This window comes from Sciurus carolinensis, chromosome 8 (genome assembly GCF_902686445.1).
Source record: "Sciurus carolinensis chromosome 8, mSciCar1.2, whole genome shotgun sequence".
NCBI classification, from domain to species: Eukaryota; Metazoa; Chordata; class Mammalia; order Rodentia; family Sciuridae; genus Sciurus; species Sciurus carolinensis.
Window position 1 is genome coordinate 119,435,841 of NC_062220.1, and position 27,920 is coordinate 119,463,760.

A 27,920-nucleotide genomic window follows, 5' to 3' on the forward strand; every position below is an offset into this window, starting at 1 on the left:
TATTGCTTATGAATTATTCAGGGCATTTCTTGATATAGACAGTAGTAAAATCATATGGCAAGGAGAAGATGAAGACAGAAATGAGAATCAGAGCCTTTGCTCTTCCAGTTAGACTGGAACCATGTGGGCTATGTATGTTTTACATTTTGCACCCCTCAGGGGATATCTGCCTCCAGAGATGACCACTGAGGCCAACTTACAAGTATGTAAAATATTTCACACCTCTGTAGAAGATATGAGCACACAAATATATTGGAATAACCTGGAGTGGGGACATATGGCTAAGTGATGAATACAGTTCCATATCCCAAAGCATCAACATCAGGGCCCATTCCTGAACCCTAGTTGCCTCTTTCCCTTCACAGTCAAGATCTGGATCATTTGTCTCAACATTTTCTCTATCTATAGAGTGGGGCATAGTAAACTGAACTCCATATCTGGGTGTTGAAGTAATTGTTTCATGCAAATCATGCATTAGCATGGGGTTTTATTTTTAGAAAATTGATGCTTGTACTGGGCACGTTAGAACACAATTTCTGAGGAAGTTTCCATATCCTCACAAACACATATAAAATTATTATTACAAGGACATGCTAAGGGTTACCTCCCACCCTCATGCACACACCATAATGCACACCGCCAAAATGACAGGTGCATCAGGATGGTGATAGATGGTCATAATTATTCACTGGATTATCACTCTGTCACCACATCCCAATCCTCATTTTCAAAACAAATCTGAAATCAAGATAACTTTCTATAGAAAAACAGGCAGGAAAGCCTGACCTATAACACTACAGAGGTTTTTCCTTAGCATGAGAGGAGTTAGGAATACTTACATTTTTCATTTTCTGCAAAGTCTACCTGCAGTTACAGAAAGGAAGACTGTGTGAGCATGATATTCTGAGTCTTGTTGCACAAGTCTACTGTTGGCTATGGTGATATTAGATAACTTGTTGGGGAAAAGCGATTGATGCAAGGACCACAAAGTAAGGCAGAGAAGTAACTTGTGAGAAAGGCATGAGTGTTGAATGAGGGATTTCTCAGGTACAGTTTGATGACATGCACACAACTCCTTTTCTACCAAGGAAAAGTGCTACTGAGGAAAATGCTCCCTACAATCATTTGCTTGGTACATTAATGTCATCTTGAATCAGGCACCAGTGGTAATAGACTTGTAGTTGTAATTCCACACAAAAGAAACTGTGTAACTCATCCATAATGTACACTGTCAGATGTTCATGCCTGAATATGAACTAAAACAAGAAAACAACATTTATATCTTAGACAAATATAAGATAAACCTTACCTCAGCAATAGATGGTGTTTTTTCTTCTTCCCAGTCAAACGATGCCACCTCCATGACCACCCGGTTGGCATCTAGGGGAATACAGTGTTAGTGTCAGCATTTTGGTTTGCTGAAGGCTCTCTCAGTGGGAGTTCTTGCTGTGGACGTGGGTCTAGGGTTTATGGAGATGGTTGTTTAACACACACAGGCTCAGGTGCTGCAGGACCATTATATTTTTTGGATGACAGAGAAAGAAGAGTCTAGGAAGGAGATGAAACACAAAGAAACAGTGGAAGGAAGCACAGTGAGAAATGAAACAGTCCAGTGTTACAGTAGAAGATTTCAGCATTCTTTTAAAGCACTTGACAGATCCATGAGGAAGAAATGAAAAAGTATAGTGTTGAATCGACCAGCTGTGTTATAGGTCAAATTATTTCCATCCAAATTTATGTTCAAGTCCCAACACCAGAACCTCAATATTTTACCAGTTTTGAAAAGAGAGTCATTGACATCTCATGCATTCAATATATCGTGGAGGAGCAGGGTGGACCCATTGTGCAAATATGATGACTTTTCTCATAAGTAGAGGGGACACATTCAAAAGGGACAAATGCCATGTGAGGACCGAAGCAGAGAGTTTGACCAACAATCCAGTACAAGTTAGGAATGGGCAAGAAAATATTCTTTCCTGCCATCTTCATAAGGAGCATGGACCGGCTTATGGTTCATTGTGGGATTTTTAGCCTATAGAACTCTGAGATCATACACTTACATTACTTAAAGTCAAAAATCTGCTACTTGGACATGGTAACCCTAGGAAACTAGCAAAACCACTATCAGTCACATAGATCTAATTGGCCTTTGTACAAATACTTCATTCAACAATGAGAAAATAATTTTTTTTCAAGGTCACAAGAGGTATTCATCAAGATAGAGTATATTTTGGCCCTGAAACATACATTGACAACTTGAAAAGTATAGAAATCACACAAAATTTGTCATTGGGGGAGAGAAATTGGCAGATTGGAAGAAGGATGCACTCTGGGCAGTTACTCAGTGCCAGACTTCCAAGGCAAAAATATCACTTCTCATTGAGTTGGGTAAATAAAGAACATACCCACACTTAATCATGAACTGTAAAAAAAATTCATAGAGACATAGAAAGTCAGAACCTCAAGTATAGGAAATAATACATTAGAAGAGGGATGCAAAATGGCAGGTAGAGAAAGTCTATTTCTTGTAGCTCCATGACCTGGAATTCAAAGAGCAGGAATACTGCTTCGCTCTGAGGCGGGTAAAAGAGGGATTTCACTAAAACCCAATACTGGACAGTCAGGGAGTCTTAGAGAATCAGAATGTTGGGCACATGAAACAAGGAAGAAAAAGAGTATATTAGAGTCAAGCTGGTAGAGGCAGCTCCAGCCGCAGTAGTAGTGGCATTGCTAGATCACAGAAGGAGGTAAAATGGACAAAAACAAAAGCAACAGATTTAGTGTGGAAAATTCTGAGATCAGAGAGACAGCCTTCACTTGGCTGATCCAGGGTGTTCATTGCAGTGTACACTGGTGCAAGAAGGGTGCTCAGTTCTTCCCACAGAGTGCAAGGCAGGAGCCACCTTGACACAGCCAAGCTGATGAGCCAGGAGCTGAGAGATCTGAGCAGGGACACATGCATGCTTCTGAGAGACACCTGTCGAAGGATCTAGGGTTTGCCTAGAAGAGCTAGAGCAAAAGCATGGAGAGCATTCTAGCCAGGGGAACTCAAGTCAGAGATGTGGAGAAAGCCCTGTTGCCTTCCCCCTTTGAGTCTGGTGGTGCACAGGATCAGCTGAAGTGGATTCAGAATTTGAACAAGCTGGTGTAAATAATGGGCTAGTGTGAACACATGCCCAGAGAATAAGCTCAGGAAGCATGGAAAAGCTGTTCCACAGGCAGCAGAGCGGGTGAAGAATTTGCTCCCCAACCACACAAGTGGAATCCTGGGGAGACCTATGAAATACATTCTCCCAGCAGAAGATTTGTAAATACTGGACCCTAAGAGTGCTCTGATAAAATCTCTTCAGAACGATCACCACAAAGCAAAGCTCCTGGGGCCTGATTGGACCTGAGCCCTATGGGAACTCCACCTAGAGGAACTCCCCTCGCCATTCTCTGCAGTGCGCCACCCTAGGAGTGCATCAGACTGCTCTGTGCAGACAAACTCCAGCAGACTGTACCTCCCATCCCATCCCACCTCATACTGGTGAGAAGGAAACTGAGAATTTGTGAACTCCAACTGGCAACTTGGTGAGCAACACAAAAAGAAGTTTTTAACAACCCTTGACTCTTACCCTTGTGCTCAGCACATAACTCAAGAAGAAATGGAAAGAAGACAGTTGGGCCTAGAAGTGAACATATATTCTAACTGACTATTTTGACCACATCAGTGGAAATAACTTTTTAATTTCTCAGCAAGAATCTCCTTTTCCTTCTTTAGTTTTTATTATTGTGTGTGGAGTTGGTTTTTGTCTTTGCATGTGTGTCTGTGTGTGTGTACTGAATGGTTCATGTACATATACTTATTTCTTTACATTTTCTCATTTGTTCCATTTGAAGAAATGTAGTTATTTTCCTTGCCTTATCTTTAAAGGATTAGGATTTATGATTAGTATATTGTTTTACAAAGTTTTCATTTTTCTCTTTCTTTTATTCTAACAGCCAAATTCTATTGTTCTTTCACTCTATCTTTGATATTTTACTTCTATTTTTCTTCCTTCCTCATAACTGTCACATCCTATATCTTGTGCATTCTTTTTTCACCTTTTGAAATTATAAACTCTTATCTCCCTTACTGCCTATTTATTTTCTAAATTAACTCTAGTTTTACCACCTTTTGGCACTGACTGGTTTATATAATGCCTACCCCAATCATAAATAGGGTTGTAATTAATTATCTATTTAATACCAGATATAATACATGATTATTCATTGTCTTGACCGATGACATTGCTGACCCTACCATATCAACTGATCAGTTAAATTAAACTTGGTATTTTGAAGAAATAAACAAAATTTGAGAAAGCCTTAGCCAAGATAAGCAAAATAAAGAGGAAAAAAAACATATTAAAATCTATGATAAAAAGAAAATATCATCACAGACACTACTGAAATGCAGAGGATCATTGGAAAGTACTTTGAAAATTTATTCCCCAATAAGCTAGAAAATCTTGAAGACTTTGACAAATTCTTAGAGGAATATCACCTACTCAAAGTGAAACAGGAGGATGGAGAAAAAATAACAGATCACTTTCAAGTAATAAAACTGATGGCACCATCCACATCCTAACAACAAAGTAAAGCCCAGGAGTAGGTGGATTCTCAGCCGTGTTCTCCCAGAACTTTAAGGAAGAGCTAATACCAATTCTCCTCAAATTATTTCATGAAATAGAAAAAGAGGGAACTCTTCCAAAGTCATTCTATGAAGTCAGTGTCATCCTGACACCAACCAAACAAATACACATCAAGGAAAAAAAACTTCAGAACAACATCCTTGATGAACATTCATGAAATAATTCTTAATAAATTGCTGGCACATCACATCAAAGATACATCAAAAAGATAGTGCACAGTGATCAAGTGGTTTTCATCCCAGGAATGCATGTGTAGTTCCACATACAGAAATCAATAAATGAAATTCACCATGTAAATAGACTTAGAACAATAACCACATGTTTTCCTCAATAGATGGAGAAAAAGCACTGGAGAAAATACAGCATCCAATCATGTTTAGATCCCTAGAAAAGCTAGGGATAGAAGGAACATACCATAACATTTAAAAGATGTATATGACAAACCCAAAGCCAACATCATTCTAAATGAGATAAACTGAAAGATGTCCCCCTAAAAACAGGAACAAGGCAGTGATGATCACTTTCACAACTGGTTTTCAAAAGACTTCTCAAAACTTTATCCAGAGTAATGAGGCAAGATAAGAAAATTAAATGAAGAGGAAAAGAAGTACTGGAAGTATCTCTGCTGATGATCCTATATTTAGAAGACCCAGAGTACTCCACCAGAAAACTTATAGAACTCTTAAATAAATTCAGTAAAGTAGCAGGATACAAAATTAACACCCATAAGTCAATTACATTCCAATAGTCCAATGATGAGTCAGCTGAATGTGTAATTAGGAAAACGATCCCATTCACAAGAACCTCAAGAAAAAATGGTTGGGAATCAAACTAACAAAGAGGTAAAGGACTTCTACAGTGAAAAGTATACAACACTAAAGATAGAAACTGAAGAAGACCTAGGATACAGAGACACCTGCCATATTCTTCAATAGAGAGAATTAATAGTGTCAAAATGAACATACTACCAAGGCAGTATACCTTTTCAATGCAAGTTCCATCAATATTCCAATGAGGTTCTTCCTAAAAGGGATAAAGGGAGTAGTATCACAAAGAAGATAGGGTGTGGCTTAATGAGTGGGTCATTGGGGGTGTGATTATGGTTATATATTTTGTACCTGGAGAGTTGAGTGTCTCTCTCTGCCTTCTGAACATGTCTGAACCACTTTAACCACCTCGATATTCCACCATGATGCTCTGCCTCTCCTCATGTCCTAAGGACTGGGGTATGCAGTCAAAGGACTGAGAACTTCGAATCGATTAGTGCCTCAATAAACTTTACTCCTCTATGTTCCCTGCCAGGGCATTTCCTTCAACCTGTGAAAAAAAAAACTGACTAACACATTACATAATTTGAATTAAGCATAACAATCATAAGGTCATCTCAATATGTGTACACAAGTTATTTCATGAAATACAGCAAAATCCATTTAAAAAATACTGGAGAAACTCAACATTGAAGGCACACAATCTCAACATTATAAAAGCAATATATGAGAAATGCAAAGCCTACATCTCACTGAACAGAGATACAAATGAAAGCGTTTCCTCAAATATCAGGAACAAGGAAAGAATGTCCACTTTTATCACTTCTATTCAATATAGTTCTCAAAAGTCAAGTCAGAGAAATGAGGCAAGAGAATAAAATTAAAGGAATATGAGTAGAAAACAAAAACTCAGATTATCTCTGCTGTTGACATGATCCAATATTTAGAAGACCCCAAAAAATTTCCCCTGTAGAATTTTATACCTGATTAATTTGTCAGTGTAGCAGGATAAAAGATCAACCATCCTAAATCAATAGCTTTTCTATACTCCATCAGTGATTCAGCTGAAAAAGACTTCAGGAAATCCATCCCTTTCACAATAATCTAAAAAAAACACCCGGGAATTAATCTAATCAAAGTCATGAACAAACTCAACAATGAAAACTATAGAACACTGAAAAAGAAATCAAAAAACACCTGGGAAGATGCAGAAACTGTTCATGTTCTTAGATAGGCAGAATGAATATCATCGAAATGGCAATACTACCAAAAACAATATCCAGATTCAATGCAATCCCCTTGAAAATACCAATGACATTTCTTACAGTATTGAACACCCAATCCTGAAATTCATTTGGAATAAGAGATTCAGAATTGCTTTGGCAGTTAAATTCTGAGTAAGAAAAGAAATGTAGGACACATCACAATACCCAATCTCAAAGTAGACTACAAACATGAGTAGCAAAAATGCCATGGTATCAGTCTCAAAATAGATATGACGGTCAATGTAATAGAATATACGACACAGAGACAACCTGCATGCTTACAGCCACCTGATAGTTGATGAAGGTACTAACACTATATGGTAGACAGGAGATAGTGGTTTAAATAATAGGTGCTGAGAACACCCATAGAAATCACTGGCAAGGATGTGACAAATGAGGTACAGTGACACACTGTTGGTGGGACTGCAAATTATTACAATGGCTCTTGACAGCAATGTAGAGATTCCTGGAAAAACTGTGAGTGGACCTGCTCCTTTCTGCTTTCAAAAGAACTAAGATTAGCATACTATCATAATACAGTGACTTTGATGTTTGCAGCAGGCCAATTCACAGTAGGTTAATGATGGAATCAACAAAGATGCTCATCAATAGTTGAATGGATCAAGTGCACAAAACTCAGTGGGAAATTGATTTTCACTTCTGGAGCTATAGCACCGCTGAATGACTCAATGACAATAAATCTGCACACACCAAACAAAAGAAGAACTGGAACTCTGATTAGATTAGAATCTTCACTGAATAATGGACACACTGACTAGATTCCACAGTACCTTTGTCTGACTGTTCGTCAGGGAACATACTATTTGGTGGCCACAGGTGGACTCCTCTGGTCCAAGGTCTACGGAAGTCTTCAGGACGTGTTGTTGACTTCTTTACCTTCGATGGGAGGCAACAGCCTGGGAAATGTGATAAAATAGTATCAGCTGGTGAAAACTTGCTAGCAAAAGAACATAGGGTCAACAGTAGTAATTCAAATAATAGTTCAAACAGTTTTAATTGACATGATAATTATAAATATCTCAGAATACAATTTGAGCTTTGAATTCAAGTATACAATCATAGTGTAACCAGCAACATAAATATCTGTATTTTTTTCCAGTGAGAAGATTTCTGTCATTTTCAACAACAAGGATGATCCTAGAGGACATTAGTGTAAATGAAACGGTCAGGCACAAAAGGACAAATACTGCATAGTCTCCCTCTTTGGTGGAAGCAAAAAAGTTGATCTTATAGAAGCTGAGAGCAGAATATCAGTTACCAGAGTATGGGGACAATGTTACAATTAAATATTGAGAAAAATACTGGTGTATATTGTACATTCTTTGACAAGACATTAAAAGAACACAATCTATGTTTCAATCAAGTTAAAGGAGAGGGATTTGAATGTTGTTAGAATTCACAATTTTGAACACATTTTTCACCATTGGGGCAGCAAAGCACCTGAGTCAGATTGGCCTTAAGTGTGACATCGCAATGTGGAGAGTTCTGAAACCCAACCGACCATTGAGTTCACAAACAACTTTCAAGGTGAAATCATAGAAAGGCAGAGAGAACAGTGACCAAGAGCACAGTCTGTGGCCATGTGAATTATGTTGAAATACTACCTCAAAGCTGTACATACCTTAAATAAACCCGTCTGTGCCTCAATTGCTTGTGTGGAGATGCAGAAGTGTTCACCTGGACCGTGTAAAGTTACCAGGCTGTCAATGATCAATACAGGCAAACTTAAGAAGATTGGTGCTTCCTATGTGTGCTATAGTGTTCTATCATAAAATGTGTGGAAGAGTAAGTTTCTGCTTGATCCTTGGCAATATTTGAACAGGGAGATGTCAAACTGTGGTCATCCTCTAAGGTGGTGGGTGAAGAAAGTCCATCCTTCATTCTTTACACTTGGATATCTGAAAGGTTCATATAGAATATCCGTTATTTCCTGTGATCCCAAATCAGCCTAGAGGAATGAGTGGAGCAGACTCTTTAACCTACAATGTTGAGTTTAGGCATTTGAAATTTGGGGATTTTTATGGGAATTGTCCAGAACTACAACATTTTTGAGTGGTGGGTGTGGGACCGTAATGTACGTGTTTACCTGGGATCAGAAATCGCTGAACCCTTGAATCCTATAGTTGATACCTTAGAACCAGGAACCCTTAACTCTTCTCACTCTTTCACAAATCCTCCTCCCTGAAGGCCTCTTTGGGAAGACTGATGTCCCAGAAGGGTTGACTGACCAAAGCCTCAAGCCTGTTCTTTGAAATTATTGACCAGAAATATGATAATTTCATCCAAAGTGTCTCTGAAGGTCAAGGGTATAGTCCAAACGTGTGGCCATCCTCCCCAGGGTCTTCTCACTGCCACCTGACTCAGAAGATGTCTTCCTGATGAGCAGTTGACCACCCAAATGTCAGAGCTGTGTGTGCCTGAGAAACTGTTTCAGAACTCAGGTCATTCTAAACCAACTGCCACTTGATTTCTGTGCCAAGAGTTATGTTTCCTTGTGCTGTTCACCACTGTATGAGCTGTTAGTGTGAGTTAATGGGGGAAAACACATACCTTGGGCTGGTACTTTGGCAGATCAATGTAGGAAGCTGATTCGCCCCCATTTCTGTGAACTAATGTTTTCTGAGCCATCATCTGAGCAGCTGGTCAAAGGTCTGCTGAAAACCTGCTGCAGATGCTCCAGCTCTGATCAGGCCTGTTCCCCCTGACCTTCCTCATCCCTGATTAGATCCTTGAGGACCAGGGGCCAGAGACTTATTTGTGTAGCAAGGACTACCCATAACTATAGCCTGTGAAACTGAGGGTCCTAAGTGGACACTTCCTTAAGTCCCTCAATTCCTCCATTATCCATGTCCTCTCCACTTACTTCATGGCATTGTCCTTTGTTCTCTCCTTCCCAATAGATACCAAACACCAGGGACCTTGTAGTCATCACCACTTGGAAACAGGACCCTAAATCTCCGGCCTTTTACCTTTCTGCAAATGCCTTGATTTAGGCTTCTCTAACATTAATTTTAGAAGTTCACATATCCACTCAGAAGATTTTAACATGTAATGACCTCTCATGGGATATCTATTGCCATACTTAGCATCTGTATTCTCTCTTTTTTCACATCTCATGAAAGCAAGGTGGCTGTCCTCCCCCTGTTTATCTATCCACTCAAAGAGTGCACATGATATTGGCACTAGGAAATATCCACTTTCCTAAATTGAGGAAAATATTTAAGGCAACTAACTGGATAAAATAATGAAATACAATAGTTGAGTGATAAAATTACAAAATGTTTATAACTCAGCAGATTGAGTGTGGAAGATTAAAAAGTCAAGAGGAAAATATGTTCAGTAAAAGTTAACTGAACCCTCTAAAGAAACAGTCTTCAAAATACCAATGTTAACATACCTTCACCGCAGCAATTCAGATTTCCCATGTGAGACTACCTAACATGAGAAACTGAAATCTACAGCACTGCTTTCCAATTTGAACCTCAGCTCGCTGCTTTCCAATTTGAATCTCAGCTCGCTGAGTGACAGTTGGAACGGAAGGTAAGATATGCATCCTGTTACCATTGTGACACTCATTATAGAGTTTTCAAGGCAGCACATGCCACATTAAGGGGTGCTGCTCTGGTCTAACTGTATATTTTATTCACCCAAGTGTGTTGTCTAATAGTGTATTTTTACTACAATTACTGAATCCTAGACCCATCCATTAATAATCTCTGTTTATGGAAACAAATTAGCAAAAATACTCTAGTCCCCCCACCCAATATTTTCATTGATCCTAAAAGCCTGGTGTGAAAGGGAGACATAGCTTCCATTTTGAGAATCAGAAGAGATTCCATTCTTGGTTTGAAATACCAATGCTACCCATTTCCCACTATTTCTTAATCTCCAGACATTTCTAGAGAGAAAAATTTTAAATTTGTTTTATTTTCATTTTCTTTAGAATATTATATTTCATTTTAAAAAGTGGTAAAATAAAAAAGCACAAACATTTCCATGAGAAACAAAAAAAAGAGTAGGAGAAATTAATAGCATTTATGTCAGTGCATTTATGTAGAAGCCTTTCATATCTTAATAAATAAAATAATATTAAGTACATTTTGCCTTTCTGATAGATAGCATCACCATTTTTGTCTCTTAGTCAGCATACTTGCAAATCCATGGTGGTAAATCTAGAGTACTGTATTTGAAATGTAAGGAAAGGTTTATAACTGGGACAAGCAAAGGCCACACTGAATGACACAGAATCTGCTTTCCCTTGTAAGGAGTCTCCAAAACGAAAATATTCATTGGATATTTTCGCATTTTCCTTTTATGTGAATATCAATATTTTGGTTGGGAAAGAAGTACACTTCTTTAATACACAAATTTTGTACTTATATAATATTGTGAATACATTTTTCTTAATGAACATCTTATTTCCAAAATACAAACAAAAATTTAAATTCAGCCTTTAAAAAATATTTGCTATACCCTAGTTTTGTCAAAGATTTAAATGACTATCTTCACTGTGAATTAGATATAATATCATCACTGTGTACACTTTCCCCTTTTCTACTGACCTGGCCATTAATTATGATTTCTTCTCTAGTAAAAGGTACAGCATAAATTTATCATTAGTGCTATGGAAATTAATAGCATTTGTGTCAGTGCATTTATGTAGAAATCTTTCATATCTTAATATCTCTATGTCCACATATATAGGAAATATAACATAAATTATCAGATGATGTCTTCATAATTTCAGAAAGGTTTCAATTTGCTTGATTTGTATAGAAGTGACACAACACTTTCAAACAGACGTACCTATCATGGTACCTGATCCAGAGTAGGCAATCAATACATATTCATTAATAAGTCCACCAAACATACCACATAGAAGAGAGTTTGCATTTGCAGTCTGTTACTGTGTAGGAAATAATTTCATTTTCATTTTCATACAAGGAAGACAACTGGGCAAAGCTCTCTCATTCTTATGGAAAACATATAAAGGTCAATGTTTGTTGCAAAATATAATTTTACATCTGTACTTAATATTTACATCCCACTCCTAAACAATTACCAATGTCACAAGAAAATAAGGCAGGGAGTAGTAGTACTGAGCTCTCTAGAATCTATAAGATGTACATCAAAATGAGATGATGTGGACGGTCAGGTAAAAATGAGAAAAATGTTTCCCTACTAAGACTCATAAATGATATCAATTTTGCCCACCATTAAGATACTTGAGTATGATTGGGTTATTTATGCTCCTATACACCAACTTTCTTGCTAGTGGTCAACAAACTTTCATCATCATTATCATTCTTCTTTCATACCATTGAATTAAACACTATGTTGGTCTGTGGGAAGTGAAATGACCAGGTATACAAATTAAGTACAAATATCTTAATTTTCTGATGTTTCAACTTTCACTAATTTCAGTATCACAAAAATTAAAAGATAAATATCTTGAAAATATTTCTAAGATATAAATATGGGAAAATTTTATCAGACTAGGTTATCAGTTTCCTCAAAATATATGAATTTTGATTTTTATGATTTTTTGTGAGCATTTGTATTACCAAAATACCACAGAATAATGACATTTGAAAATTTAACTTGCAACCTGAGATAAATGACCATATTTCTGTTTCAGGTGAACAACCCACAAGACAAATTTGATCTAAACATTTTTCAAGTGTAGAATTCTATCATTCTTCATTGTCAATTAAGATTCACTTTATTAGGTATACAAAGCTTTGGTTTAAATTTTGAAAATAACCAGACCTGGTGGCACATGCCTCTAATCTAAAAGAAGAGAATCCCAAGTTTGTGGCCAGCCTCAGCAACTTCAAGACACCCTTAGCAACTTAACAAGATACTGTCTCAAAATCAAAAAAACAAAAAGGACTGGGGTTGTAGTTCAGCAGTAAAGGATGGCTGGGTTCGAGTCCAGTACTCCTACCAAAGTTTTTTTTTTTCTGAAACGACTGTAAGATATTTTAAAAATATACATAATGGGTTTTCAAGATGGCAGACTAGAGGGCAGTTGCATTTCATGTTGCTCCAGGAGGCAGGATTCAAAAGAGGAGATAGTGAGTGACTTGGGACCAACTCAAAGCCACTGGGTGAGTCTCTCCCGTTGGGGAAGTGTCCCGGATGGGGCGGTAGCCCCGGAACACAGGGAACTTTGTGAAGTAGAGTTGCTCGGCAAGACGCCCCTCCCCCCACTGGAGCGGTGAACACAGACAACTGGGATCATCGTAGAGGAGGCGGCTCAGCACAGCACTTGGACTTGGAGCAACCACTGGGGCTCCGGGCGGCTGCCTGAGGAGGAGCAGCTTGGCGAGCTGTTTAGACTCAGAACGATCGCTTCTGAACACCGGGGGGGTTGCCCGGAGGAAGAGGAGAAGCACGGCGGGTCCCTTGGTCTAGGAGTGACTGCATCAGAGCTACAGGCGGTTGCCAGAGAAGGAGCTGCGTGGTGAGCTGTTTGGACTCAGAATGACCGTTTCTGAACACCAGGGGGGCTACCCAGAGGAAGAGGAGGAACGTGGCAGGTCGCTTAGTCTAGGAGTGACTGCATCAGAGCTACAGGTGCCAGAGGAGGAGCTGCATGGCGAGTTGTTTGGACTCAGAACAACCGCTTCCAAACACCGGGGGGTTGCCCAGAAGAAGAGGAGAAGCACAGCGGGTCGCTTGGTCTAGGAGTGACTGCATCAGAGCCACAGGCGGCTGCCTGAAGAGGAGCTGCATGGCGAGTTGTTTGGACTCAGAAAGACCGCTTCTGAACACTGGGGGGTTGCCCGGAAGAAGAGGAGAAGCGCAGCGGGTCGCTTGGTCTAGGAGTGACTGCATCAGAGTCACAGGCGGTTACCAGAGGAGGAGGCAAGTGGTGAGTTGTTTGGACTCAAAGCGACCACTCCTGAACACCTGGGGGGCTACCCTGAGGAGGAGGAGGAACAGGGTGGGTCACTTGGACTCGGAGTGACTGCTAGGGCTACGGGCAGTTGGCGGGAGGAGGAGACGCGAAGTGAGTTGCTTGAACTCCTAGTGACTGCGTCCGAACACTGGGCGGCTGTCCGGAGGAAGAGGTGTGTGGTGTGTCTCTGGGTCTCGGAGCTATTGTACGGGGCTCCAGGTGGCGGCTCAGAGGAGGGGCCACATAGCCAGGTGATTAGGTGCAGAGCAGGGTCCCAGGACCGGTTTCTTACTGGAAGAGCAGCTCAGAGACACACCTAGGGGCAGAGCGAAGTTTCCAGGACTGCGGGCAGATTCTCAGAGGAGAGGCAAGCTAAGGAGACTCGTCTGCGAAGGGTGAGGCTCCCAGGCCCAGGAGGTAGGTCCGGGCCCCTGGGAACATTGCAGAGGAAGACAGCCCAGCCCAGGTGGTAGTTGTAGATTGAGGGGAACCTCTAGGAGGGGAACTGACCAGCGAGACCTCCCCACTGGGTGAGTCTTCCCCGCCGGGTGAGGTTTTCCAACAAGGACGGTAAAACCACAGACACAGGCTCAAACAGGCCAAGCCTCAGTCCGCAGCCTAGTTCCCCTTTGGATGACCATTGGTCAACAAGTGGAGGCACCTCTGCCCACTATCAGGGAATATACCCCACCTGAGGGTAACCAACCCTAGAGAGGCAGCTTCCTTGTGGAGCACTGCATTATCAACTTCCTCCAAGACTTCAGGCTACTGAAGGATAAGAGGGGATATACTAGCAATCTTCAGGGACATTAGAAGTCAATAGAGGAAATCTGCAATATCTTAATGACCCACTGATTCCTGAACAATATGAGAAAACAAGGGAAGAAAATGCCCCAAACAAATCTAGATGTTACATCAATAAAATCCAACGACAGCATGGCAGAAGAAATGACAGAAAGGGAGTTCAGAATGTACATAATTAAAATGATCAGGGAAGCAAACGATGAGATGAAAGAGCAAATGCAGGCATTGAATGATGAGATAAAAGAGCAAATGCAGGCATTAAATGATAGCACCAATCAACAGTTAAAAAAGCAAATACAGGAAGCAAAAGATCATTTCAATAAAAACTTAGAGATATTGAAAAAAAACAAACAGAAATCCTTGAAATGAAGGAAACAATAAATCAAATTAAGAACTCCATAGAAAGCACAACGAATAGGCTAGAACACCTGGAAGACAGAACCTCAGATATTGAGGACAAAATATTTAACCTTGAAAACAAAGTCGAACAAACAGAGAAGATGGTAAGAAATCATGAACAGAATCTCCAAGAACTATGGGATATCATGAAAAGGCCAAATTTGAGAATTATTGGGATTGAGGAAGGCTTAGAGAAACAAATCAAAGGAATGAACAATCTATTTGAAGAAATAATATCAGAAAATTTCCCAAATCTGAAGAATGAAATGGAAAATCAAGTCCAAGAGGCTTATAGGACTCCAAATACACAAAATTACAACAGACCCACACCAAGGCACATTATAATGAAAATACCTAACATACAAAATAAAGACAGAATTTTAAAGGCTGTGAGAGAAAAGAACCAAATTACATTCAGGGGGAAACCAATACAGATATCAGCAGATTTTTCAACCAAGACCCTAAAAGCTAGAAGGGCCTGGAACAACATTTTTCAAGCTCTGAAAGAAAACGGATGCCAACCAAGAATCTCATACCCAGCAAAACTTACCTTCAAATTTGATGAAGAAATAAAATCATTCCATGATAAAAAAAAAAGCTAAAAGAATTTGCAAAAAGAAACCCAGCATTACAGAACATTCTCAGCAAAATATCCCATGAGGAAGAGATAAAACACAAAGAAGCATATCAGCAAAGGGAGGAATTATCCTAAAGGAACTGTCAAATAAAGGAGGAAACAATCATATCACAATAATAACCCTGAATGTTAATGGTCTGAAGTCATCAATCAAAAGACATAGACTGGCAGATTGGATTAAAAAGAAATATCCAACAATATGCTGCTTGCAAGAGACTCATCTCATAGAAAAAGATACCCATAGACTAAAGGTGAAAGGATGGGAAAAAAACATACCATGCACAAGGACACAGCAAAAAAGCTGGAGTATCCATTCTCATTTCAGATAATGTAGACTTCAAGCCAAAACTAGTCAGAAGAGATAAAGAAGGACATTACATACTGCTTAAGGGAAGCATAAATCAGCAAGACATAACAATCATAATTATGACCCGAACACTGGCTCATCCATGTACATCAAACAAATCCTTCTCAATTCCAGAAATCAAATAGACCACAACAATAATACTAGGCGATTTTAACACACCTCTCTCACCACTGGATAAATCTTCCAAACAAAAATTAAATAAAGAAACCATAGATCTCAATAACGCAATCAACAATTTAGACTTAACCAACATATATAGAATATACCATCCAACAAAGAAGGAATACACTTTCTTCTCAGCAGCACATGGATCCTTCTCTAAAATAGACAATATTTTATGCCACACAGCTACTGTTAGCAAATACAAGAAGATAGAGATACTACCTTGTACTCTATCGGATCATAATGGATTGAAATTAGAAATAAATGACAGAATAAAAAACAGAAACTTCTCCAATACCTGGAGATTAAATACCTGGAGATTAAATAATACACTATTATATGATGAATGGATAACAGAAGACATCAGGAGGGAAATAAAAAAATTCTTAGAAGTAAACAAGAACAAAGACACATCATATCAAAATCCCTGGGACACTATGAAAGCAGTACTTAGAGGAAGATTTATTTCATGGGGCGCATTCAACAAAAGAAGTGGAAATCAACAAATAAACGACTTAACACTACAGCTCAAAGCCCTAGAAAAAGAAGAACAGACCAACACCAAAAGTAGTAGAAGACAGGAAATAGTTAAAATCAGAGTCGAAATCAATGAAATTGAAACAAAAGAAACAATCAGAAAAATTAATAAAATAAATAGTTGGTTCTTTGAAAAAATAAACAAAATTGATAAACCCTTAGCCACACTAACAAAGAGAAAGAGGGAGAAAACTCAAATTACTAAAATTCAGAATGAACAAGGAAATATCACAACAGACACGAGTGAAATACAAAACATAATTAGAAGTTATTTTGAAAATCTATATTCCAACAAAACAGAAAACCTCAAAGACATCAACAGGTTTCTAGAGACCTATGAATTACCTAAACTGAACCATGATGACATACACAACTTAAATAAATCAATTTCAAGCAATGAAATAGAAGAGGTCATCAAAAGCCTACCAACAAAGAAAAGTCTGGGACCAGATGGGTTCTCAGCCAAGTTCTCCAAAACCTTTAAAGAAGAGATCATTCCAATACTCCTCAAAGTATTTCATGAAATAGAAGAGGAGGGAACCCTCCCAAACTCATTCTATGAAGCCAATATCACCCTGATACCTAAATCAGACAGAGACACATCAAGGAAAGAAAATTTCAGACCAATATCCTTAATGAACATCAACACAAAAATTCTCAACAAAATTTTAGCAAATCGCATACAAAAATATATTAAAAAGATAGTGCACCACGATCAAGTGGGTTTTATCCCAGGGATGCAAGGTTGGTTCAACATCTGGAAATCAATAAATGTCATTCACTTAAAGTTAAGAATCACATGATTATTTCGATAGATGAAGAAAAAGCATTCGATAAAATACAGCACCCCTTCATGCTCAAAACACTAGAAAAAATAGGGATAGTGGGAACATTCCTTAACATTGTAAAGGCCATCTATGCTAAGCCCATGGCAAATATCATTCTAAATGGTAAAAAACTGAAAGTATTCCCCCAAAAAACTGGAACAAGGCAGGGATGCCCTCTTTCACCACTTCTATTCAACATCGTCCTTGAGACTCTAGCCAGAGCAATTAGACAAACCAAAGAAATTAAAGGGATATGAATAGGAAAAGAAGAACATAAACTATCCCTATTTGCTGATGACATAATTATATATTTAGAGGAACCCAGAAATTCCACCAGAAAACTTTTAGAACTCATAAGTGAATTCAGTAAAGTAGCAGGTTATAAGATCAATGCTCATAAATCCAATGCATTTTTATACATAAGTGATGAATCCTCAGAAAGAGAAGTTAGGAAAACTACCTCATTCACAATAGCCTCGAAAAAAATAAAATACTTGGGAATCAATCTCACAAAAGAGGTGTAAGACCTCTACAATGAGAACTACAGAACACTTAAGAAAGAAATTAAAGAAAACCATAGAAGATGGAAAGATCTCAGAATCAGACCAGAGACCCTACATCTTATAGAAGAAAAAGTAGGTCCAAATCTTCAACATGTTGGCTTAGGATAAGACTTACTTAACAGGACTCCCATAGCACAAGAAATAAATGCAAGAATCAACAACTGGGATAGATTCAAACTAAAAAGCTTTCTCTCAGCAAAGGAAACTATCAATAATGTGAAGAGAGAGCCTACAGAGTGGGAGAAAATCTTTGCCAATCATACTTCAGATACAGCACTAATTTCCAGAATATATAAAAAACTCTACACCGAGAATACAAATAATCCAATCAACAAATGGGCTAAGGAAATGAACAGACACTTCACAGAAGATGTACAAGCAATCAACAGATATATGAAAAAATGTTCAACATCTCTAGTAATAAGAGAAATGCAAATCAAAACTACCCTAAGATTCCATCTCACCCCAATTAGAATGGCGATTATCAAGAACACAAGTAACAATAGGTGTTGGTGAGGATGTGGGGAAAAAGGTACACTCATACGTTGCTGGTGGTGTTGCAAATTAGTGCAGCCACTCTGGAAAGCAGTGTGGAGATTCCTCAGAAAGCTTGGAATGGAACCACCATTTGACCCAGCTATCCCACTCCTTGGCCTATACCCAAAGGACTTAAAATCAGCATACTACAGAGATACAGCCACACCAATATTCATAGCTTCTCAATTCACTATAGCCAGATTGTGGAACCAACCTAGATGTCCTTCAATTGATGAATGGTTAAAGAAACTGTGGCATATATATATAATAGAATATTACTCAGCCATAAAGAATGATAAAATTATGGCATTTGCAGGCAAATGGATGAAATTGGAGAATATCATGCTAAGTGAGATAAGCCAATCTCAAAAAACCAAAGGACAAATGATCTCGCTGATAAGCAAATGATGACACATAATGGGGGGTGGGAGGAGTTAGTGTTAGTGTTAGGGTTAGGGTTCAGTTTAGGGTTAGGGTTAGGGAGGGGGCAAGAATGGAGGAAGGAAGGACTGTTTAGAGGGAAAAGAGGGGTGGGATGGGTGGGGGGAGGAAAAAATGGCAGAATGAATCAACCAACATTACCCTATGTAAATTTATGATTACACAAATGGTATGCCTTTGCTCCATGTACAAACAGAGAAACAACATGTATCCCCTTTGTTTACAATAAAAAAAGGAAAAAAAATTTCTTTTTATCTACTAAGCATTTATCTGCATAAAATAGAATATTTAATATCCAATACTACAGTTCATTTGTATAAGTACTACTGGATTTTCAATAGGTCCTTCTATAAAAGGAAAACCATTTTTTTAAAAACAAAGATATTGGTTTTATTGGCTCTTCTGAACTAGAAGTAATAAAACTCCTATTCACTAGCATGTTAACAATAAACAGTGTATAAACAACCTTAGAAACATTTTTTGAAGCACAGAATCCCTGACACACCAGGGTATATGAAAAACATTCAACATAAAGAGGTCCTTTACGGCATGTCAGATCACAACTTTTCAGTTTTTCTCAGTAATACTCATGCACTATACATAAACAATATGGTTGTGATTTGGCAAAATCTGATGAGATTTCAAGGAAATAAAACAGGTAATTCTGGAAGGAAGAAAGGTTGTTTAAGTCCCTCTTCTTTCCCTTTAAAGCTCTACAAAAGCTGTGACTTCTTCCATACAAGAGGCTGGGGATCAAAAGCTGAAAACTAGTGTAACAGTTTGCTGTATTAATTTATTGTCAATTATTGACAGTTCCTTCATTTCACACAAGGTTTAATGTTTGTTTAGTGACATAAATTTACAGCGTTTTTTTTCCCATGCAAATAAAAATGTCCATAAAAATCCAATGAAAGCATAACCAATTACATGCAAAACTGTAACATGTTATTTCTCAATAATTTGAACACATTAATTAACATTACATATGTACAAAGCACGTTTAAATGGAAATAAGAGAGTTTTCTTAAATTAAACTATAGACGTCTCTTTTTGGGGAACTCTCTCAACTTCCAGTCTCAAGTGAGGGCTCTGTTGTTTGTTTGCTGGCCATGGGGTGTGTAGGGAAGCAGAGAGGGGCTTAAGAAGGATGAATGTGTCTAATCCCACAGTGTCAACCTTGAGGACCGCTGGCTCTTCTCAGAGATGAGGGCACTGAGACATCCAGTCACTGACCGCCACTAACACTGCACTCCAAGTTTATGATCCAGCACTGTGTTCTACTCTGCCAGGAGAGCTACTTCTTTTAACAGTCTTGCACTGGGGCTAACTCTGACATGAGGTTCTCAGATATATTTATATACAACTTATCAACCAGTATTTTTGGTGTGTATAATAAATTGTTCAACCTATCATGGACTGATGCTCCTTAGACTATCATAGTGATTTATACTGCCTAAAAATTGGACTTCCCTTGATGATGATGAGAAATGGACTTGTATTTTCCTAGGTCTCCCTCTGGCCTTACTAATTACATCCTGCATAGTGAACTCTGTTCCAAAGGTCATCACCTTCTCTTCCCCATCCTCAGAAGGCATTAGGAAAAGAATGGATGTTTCTCAACTGTTTCCACTGTCAAGCCACTCACACCACCAAAAAAAACTCTTCATGTGGCAGAATATACATGCATCTATCCAGCTTTGCTGTAATAGGATGGGGCATTTCTCCACATCCATAATAGTTTTGGTCAATTTCAGGTCGATGATCCACATCATGGAAGACCATGCAGTCCCAGATGTTTTCCTTCATGGCCTCCTTGAACCCACTTGAAGAGCATTGCAGGATTAAAAGATTGTGTGCCAGTCTGTTCAATGACATAAAAGGCAAGTTTTTGCCTCTGTTTCTGAAGCATTGGAATCAGGTGTAAGAAAAAATGGGAATATGTTCACGGCAGTTTCAGAAAGGAATGAGAACTGCCGTGTTCCATCTGGGTTTACAGTTTTTGGCTTCTGGTGACCTCCTTGCTCAACATCTAAATCCTTAGAGAAGAGCTGATGAACTTCATCAAAACTGAATTCCCTTACATGGACACTGAGGAATTCCCACAAATAAGACAGATTTCCTGGCAGGGAAGGAATGGTGAATACGTGAAGTTTTCTGGGAAATAAATTGTTGTTTGAACAAGATCATCACTTGAATTATTACCTTTAGAATAATTCGTGCCATTGAGGGTGGTGCTTTATTTGTGTACAGCCTGATCATGTCCTATAGTCTTCACATTGTCTTTCAACATTATCTCTGGAGCTTGTATAATACAGAGGTATGTGTTTGTGATGCCTGAAGCCAGACAGATGATGGAGAGACAAGGCCAGGAGAAGGAGAAGATGAAGGCTAGGCTGGAACGTTTGGAGGCCTGCATCATCCACCTGAGCACAGCCATCTTCCTCTTCCCAGCCAGCAGCTCGGCTGTGCTCTCAGACCAGATTCAGCACCACTGTCCAGGCCCTAAACTTCCATGAATGTGCTAAGAACCCCAGGAAGCAGAGGTGCCCCAATGAGCAGCCTTGGGAAGCAGGCCCTAGAGGGAAGGGAAAAGGGGATAAAGAACATGGAATGAATGGGAGGCCTGAGAGCCAGGGAGGAGAGGCCCTGGAGGACTAGTGGAAGGAGGGAGGGAGGAGAGGAGAGTACAGACTGGGTCCCAGGGACCAGAGGACCTGAAGAGGCCACGGAAGGGCGAGGAATTCCATTCTCTCTGCCAGGCACTGCCAGGGGAGGGGCTGAATGTGGGGGAGACGCAGGCAGCCAGCCCAGGCACCGTGTGGTTAGGGGAAGTTCACTGCAGCACGCCATCCTCCCCAGGTTCTTCTCACTGCAACTGCCTCACCGTGCACCTTCCTGATGAGCAGCTGACCACCCAGATGGCAGAACTGTGTGTGCCTAGCAAAGTGTTTCAGAACTCAGGCCATTCTAAACCAACTGCCACTTGATGGCTGTGCCAAGAGTTGTTTCCTTCTGCTGTCCAGCCCTGGATGAGCTGTTAGTGTGAATTATCGGGGAAAACAGATACCCTGGATGGTGCTCTGGTGGATCTGTATAGAAGTTGACCCACCCCCATTTCTGTAAACTAATATTTTCTGAACACCCCCCTCCACGTTTGCAGACTTATATTCTGAGCCATCATCTGAGCAGCTGGACAAAGTTCTGGCTGAAAACGGTGTTGCTGCAGATGTACCAGCTCTAATCAGGCATAATCCTGCTCCTGTCCTTCCTTCTCGCTTCTAGATCTTTCAGGGCCAGGTGCCAGAGACTTATCTGCCTTAGATTCACCCACCTGTGAACCTCATCAATGGATCCTCCTGAAAGTCCACCAGGCCCTCATTTCCTCCATTATCAGATGTCCACTCCTCTTACCTCACAGCACTGCCCTTTTTGCTTTCTTCCCAGTAACCCCCAAACACCAGGGATCTTGTAGTCATCAACCACTTGGAAACTTTCCCTTAAATCTCACCCTTTTTCCCTTCTACAAATGTCTTGATTTAGACTTCTCTAACATTACTTTTTCATGTTCACATACATTCAGAAGAGTTTGGCTTTCATGGGATTACCTTACTTAGCATCCATATTCTCTTTCTCTCTTTATTTTTTGATCTCATGAAAACAAGGTGAATGTCCTCCCCCTTTTTATATAGTTACTCAAAGAGTACACATGATATTGGCATTAGGAAAGATCCATTTTCCTAAACTTAGGACAATATTTAAGGTAACCAGTTGGATAGAACAATCACTTATATAAATTGAGTGATAAAACAAAATCACAAAATACTTAAAACTCAGCAAAGAAGATTGAGTGTGGGAGATGAAAAAATTAAGAGGAAAATATGTTCAGTAAAAGTTAACTGATCCCTTTGAAGAACCAGCCTTTGAAATATCAATGTGAGCATACCTTCACTGCAGCATTTCAGATTTCCCATGACTACCTTAGGTGACAACCTGAAAACCACACCACTGATTTCCAATTTGAACCTCAGTTCACTGAGGGACAGTTGAAATGCAAGGTAAAATGTGCATCCCACATTACCATGGTGACCATCCATTTTGAAATTTCCAGAGCAAGCACATGTCACACTATGGGGGTGCTTCTGTTCTCTAAATAAGTATATTTTACAAGTGTGTTGTTGAAGAATGTATGTGTTACTTCAAAAACTGAATCCCAGACCCTCATATTAACATTCTCTGTTTATTAAAATACTTAAATCAGCAAAAATTATCTACCCCCCAAATAATTACATGAAAGGGAGACATAGCTGCCATTTTGAAACTCAAAAGAGATTCCATTTCTGGTTTGAAATGCCAACCCATTTCCCATGTTTATGAATCTCCAGACATTTGTAGATAGAAAATGTTTTAATTTATTTTAGATTCATAATAAAAATATATACTAAGAATTATATAATATGTGAGAGATTTTTCAGGGCGAGGGAATTTTAAGATTATATCCCACTTATCATATTATATATTATATTATATATTACCTGGTTAGTTTCCTCTAACTAACCAGATGTGTTATGAAAATAGCAAACCAGTCCTCTGAGTCCCTCTGGCTTCATCTCACCATGTGATCTCTCCTTCTTGCATGGGCAGCCCCAAAGATGTCACCCATAATGTTGTGAAGCAACCAGGAGGGACTCTGTCACAGGGAAGCAGATATCAATGCCACGCTCTTGAATTTTCAGAACCCTCTATAAGAACTTAGCCTCAGGTGTTTTGCTATAACCATAAAAGCAGACTAATCTAGTAGATTATATGAGATCACGCTGTTCTTTTCTCTGAGGTTCTCAAACATTCTTTGGTTTCAGTGGAGTTGGAGGCCTTCCAATATAACTATGAAATTATGTTAGGAATTTCCACTTAAGACACAATTATTACATTTCTAGTGGGCATTAATTAAAATTGACTTAAAATCTGAAGTATGTAGAATCATCATGAATATCTTGAAGGATAACAGAGAAACTGCTATCTAATAGGAACTCTAATAGGAATCTATAATAGGGAAAACATACCCAGAAGAGTTGCACAGCATAATGGAAATGTTTTGTACCTGATAATGCTGGAAGGGAATGCAAAAAGCCATGGTATTCAATAGCATGTGAATTCTTTGACCCTAGAACTGACTTTGGAACCCCTTGAGTGTTGGTTGAACACACTGGTATGCTGGGAGGGTGATATACTATATGCTCACAGGGAGAAGCATGTAAGTTCTAAAGTTCTATGGGACCTCCATCTTCCATTCTAGACCTCACACTATGTGTATTCTTTACAATCATCTTGGTATGCATAGGGTTTTTCTGAACTCTGTGGGTGATTTTTAGTAAATTTTTGAACCTGAGGAATAATCTCAAATTTATAGTCTGTCAGTAGTTCAGGTGAACCTGGAATCCCCCAAATGTGGCTCCTGTCTGAAGTTTAAGGGCAGCCTAAGGAAGGAAGACTTTGTCTTACCATTGCAGGATCCAAAGCTAGCACTGGGTGATTATGGTCAGAATTTTACTGTGGCCCACCAAGTTGTCATATCCATATGCCCGTGAAGTTTAGCATGAGATTTCTTACTGAGAAATCTGACTCTTGCATTTTTGTATTGTTAGGAGACTATGAATGTAGAAGAAACACACTTGTAGGGGAACAAATCACCCTTGCCAAAACACATCTTTCTCATCAGTTAGATTGTCTGCAGAAAGTGACTGATCTAGAATATGCCTGATGTTTTCTTGCTCTTGAGGCCACATGCAATTACAGATAGAGGAACACTGTGAGGATCAGATAATGAGTATGTCGTTTGGACAGGTCTTGTATTCTCTGTTTGACATTTTCAAACATGATGAGAAACAGTGGTCAGTCCATGAATCAGAAAGCAAGAAGACATAGAACCTCTCCATGCCCAAAGGTATGACTATTCCTATAGGACAGGCCTCTCACATTTATTATGGAGACTGCATCTCTCAAACCTATCTGATTGGCAGCTGCTGTGGATGCAGGGTCTACCTTGAAGAAAGGGTCTATGCATATCCCAGCATGTCCACTATGGAAGTTTGATCTCTGGTGTCAAATCACTCCATAGGACAGATTAAACAGCTATTTTGAGAATAAACAGATGAGTGTATCTAACTATCCTTCACTTCAGGTCCTTTTTCCACTCTTATACTCTGACCCAGAAATCACCAGGACAGCCTGATCCTTCTAGTACTAAGTCCGCTCTGGTATACCCTCTTTGGAGCCTGGCAAGATGGAAGATTAGATGGCCATTTTCCCTGAGTTGGAGACAAAGAATTGGTTAGGAATTATTGAGGCCTGGAGTCATTATCATAGATGACCAGCACGGGGGAATGATTTGACTTCTGATGGTATAGTACACAGCATATTCATTGGCAAGTTCTTCTTTAGATCAGGTGGTTGTGGAAGTCAAGGTGGAGATGCCCCCAAGCTCTGTATCCTGAGTCCACAGCACAGTTGGGTTCCCTAAGCCTCTATTTTCCTCTCAGGCCTTTTGATTCTGAGTGTTTGGAGATTAAAAGATTTATTCCTCTCCTGAACCTCTTCATTGGGTTCTTCTGGGGAACATTCTTACCAGCTGTGGATGTAGGAGAGTTTGAGAAGAAGAGATGGAGTTCCAACTTCCTCTAGCTGCTTCTCTGGACAGAAAATACACATAGTCTCCAAGGCCCTGATCCCAGTTCCCTTTCAGAGATTTACACATGATCATTGTCCCATCACTCCTGGGTTGTGGTATGTCCTGAGCTAAGCTCAGCAGGGCTGTGGAATTTCCAAGAGCCTGGTCATGTTCTGAGCTGGGCTCTCCTGAGAACACTAATCATGCCTGACCCAATGGAAAGTGGTCCATGGATCTTACTTCACCTCCTCCTCCAACTCTCTGGTCACTCGGATACACTTCTGTCCCACTATTGTCACTTCTTTATAATATGACAGCATTTCATTAGTTACTTTTGTGAAATCAGTCAACATATGACACTTTTTTTTTTTTTTTTTTTTTTTTTTGCGGTGCTGGGGGTTGAACCCAGGGTCTTGTGCTTGCAAGGCAAGCACTCTACTGACTGAGCTATCTCCCCAGCCCAACATATGACACTTTGTTTGATAAACAGTCAGGTGCTTCTGTGGTTTCACCACATCTTCTTATTTCACTTTATGAGTGGTGATTGTTCTCTTCTACAACTGCCTCCTTCCCACAATAGACTGGCAACTGCCACTGGAATGTTTTATTATTGCCTCAGGGGTTTAGATAATACAATTAATGTGCCAGAAACCAGACCTGCCTGAGGAAAACGCTTCAGTCTGCATGATCTCTGAATTTCCTCAGTGTTAAGTTGTGTAGAAGTAAAGTGTAGAGGGTGGTTGGTCAGGATTCCCTCTATCCAGGAGGATACTGTCACTGAACAATCTAGAACACAAAGGTCAGAGAACTGACCTGACCAGATGAGAGTCCATGACATTATATAGAGATTCCTAAATGAGGCTGTTGATTCAGGGCCAAGGTTCGAAGTGCCCACTTCACCATCTGACATTGCACCTGAGCATAGGAACTGTAGCCCTGAGGACAGATCTTTCTGGAAGAGTGAGAGAGGTAGCAGACAGTGTACAAATGTGCCCAAGAAAAAGGAATCAGCACTGTACAACTGCTGGATAGTGAGGATGTACCTTGAGAATAGGCAGGAGGCCCAGGTAGCCATCCTGGGTGAAGGACACAGGCCGTGGGTTCCCTGCTCTGTCACTTTGAGCTCCCTTCTGGAGCACCTGGAATGTTTTATGGTCTCCCCAGTGACCCACAGCCCTTCAGGATCTGCCCAGGCTGACACCTTGGACCAGAGTCTTCCAGCACATTTCCTAGATAGGCTTCTCATGAATCCTGGTTTGTACCCATGCCCTCAGCCCTATGTCACTGACAATGTGTGAGTCTGACCATCATAAATTGGCCACTACAGACCATGCATACAATGGATTGCCCTGACTTCCATTCCAAATACTGTTCCATGGCTACCTGTTGATCCAGAGACTGGCCTCAATCTTGGGATCCCCCAGGGAAGATCCTGCCTCCCTTCTGTCTGCTCCTTGCTGCAGTTTTGCCACCTGCTGCTAGTGGAGGAGATTCAGAGATTAAGCATCCCTCTCACAGGTGAACCTAAAGTACTATCACCTGTAATCCTATTGACAAGGAGTCCACCCTCACTCTAGAACAGCTGCCCCCACCCATCCTTGATGAAAACAACAGAGAGGTGGCATCTGAGGTACACCAGCACGTGAGGCAGGTGGAGTTCCTGTCACCCAGTCCAGGGTAATATTCCCACTGTGGTGCTCTGTTTGCTTTTTGAAAAGAAAGGAAAGATGTCTTGAATTCTTCTGTAAAAACAAGAGCAGAGAAACATGAAACATACTATATCTATGGAGCCAGACTCCTGCATATTTACTGCCAGGTCTAGTGCTACCCTCCTTGACAATGAGAATAGTTGCTGGGCTGGGGGAGCACAGGGTGTTTCTGTACTAAAGTTCTTTTTGGCTCTTAAATCATGGTCATCATTGTCATCATCATAATCATTATCATCACCTACATAACTAACATTTTAATTTCATTCTATACCTCAATTCATGGTCATGCATTTCCACTTTAGCCTTGGGTGCCTTTTCAATAAGCCCAGATTCGCTCCTTATTCAGATCTAGCAATGCCTGTTCCCACCATGGAAAAAGCACACTTTTGGATGAGCTCTTTCATTTGGATTCCCACAGAGAGATCCCAGGACCTTGTGCTTCTTTCTGAGATTCCACTAAATTCATCTTTAGTAAGACTAAGTCATAACTTTATGCCATTGATATATGAAAAACAAGTTTCTTAAGGTAAGCACAAGTGTCCCCATTTCATATCAGGTAACACTCAAACCCAGAAAACCTCAGTTGCTGTCAAGGTCAAAAACGAACCAAGCTCTGCTGAGTTCTGGTCTTGGGCTCTTT

General features: G+C 39.8%; 3 protein-coding genes and 1 pseudogene across 11 annotated transcripts in view; 3 read left to right on the forward strand and 1 right to left on the reverse strand.

The window, feature by feature from the left end:
• Positions 1–27,920, forward strand: part of LOC124991706 (immunoglobulin lambda-1 light chain-like) — a 1,192,366-nt gene that overhangs the window by 1,148,541 nt on the left and 15,905 nt on the right. The window lies entirely within an intron of this gene.
• The window catches only part of LOC124991707 (immunoglobulin lambda-1 light chain-like), a 1,154,667-nt gene that overhangs the window by 1,106,383 nt on the left and 20,364 nt on the right, over positions 1–27,920 (forward strand). The gene's annotated exons all lie outside the window — the stretch shown is intronic.
• LOC124991709 (immunoglobulin lambda-1 light chain-like) overlaps positions 1–27,920 on the forward strand; it is a 981,515-nt gene that overhangs the window by 928,716 nt on the left and 24,879 nt on the right. The window lies entirely within an intron of this gene.
• Positions 20,211–21,344, reverse strand: LOC124990519 (beta-1,4-galactosyltransferase 6-like; annotated as a pseudogene).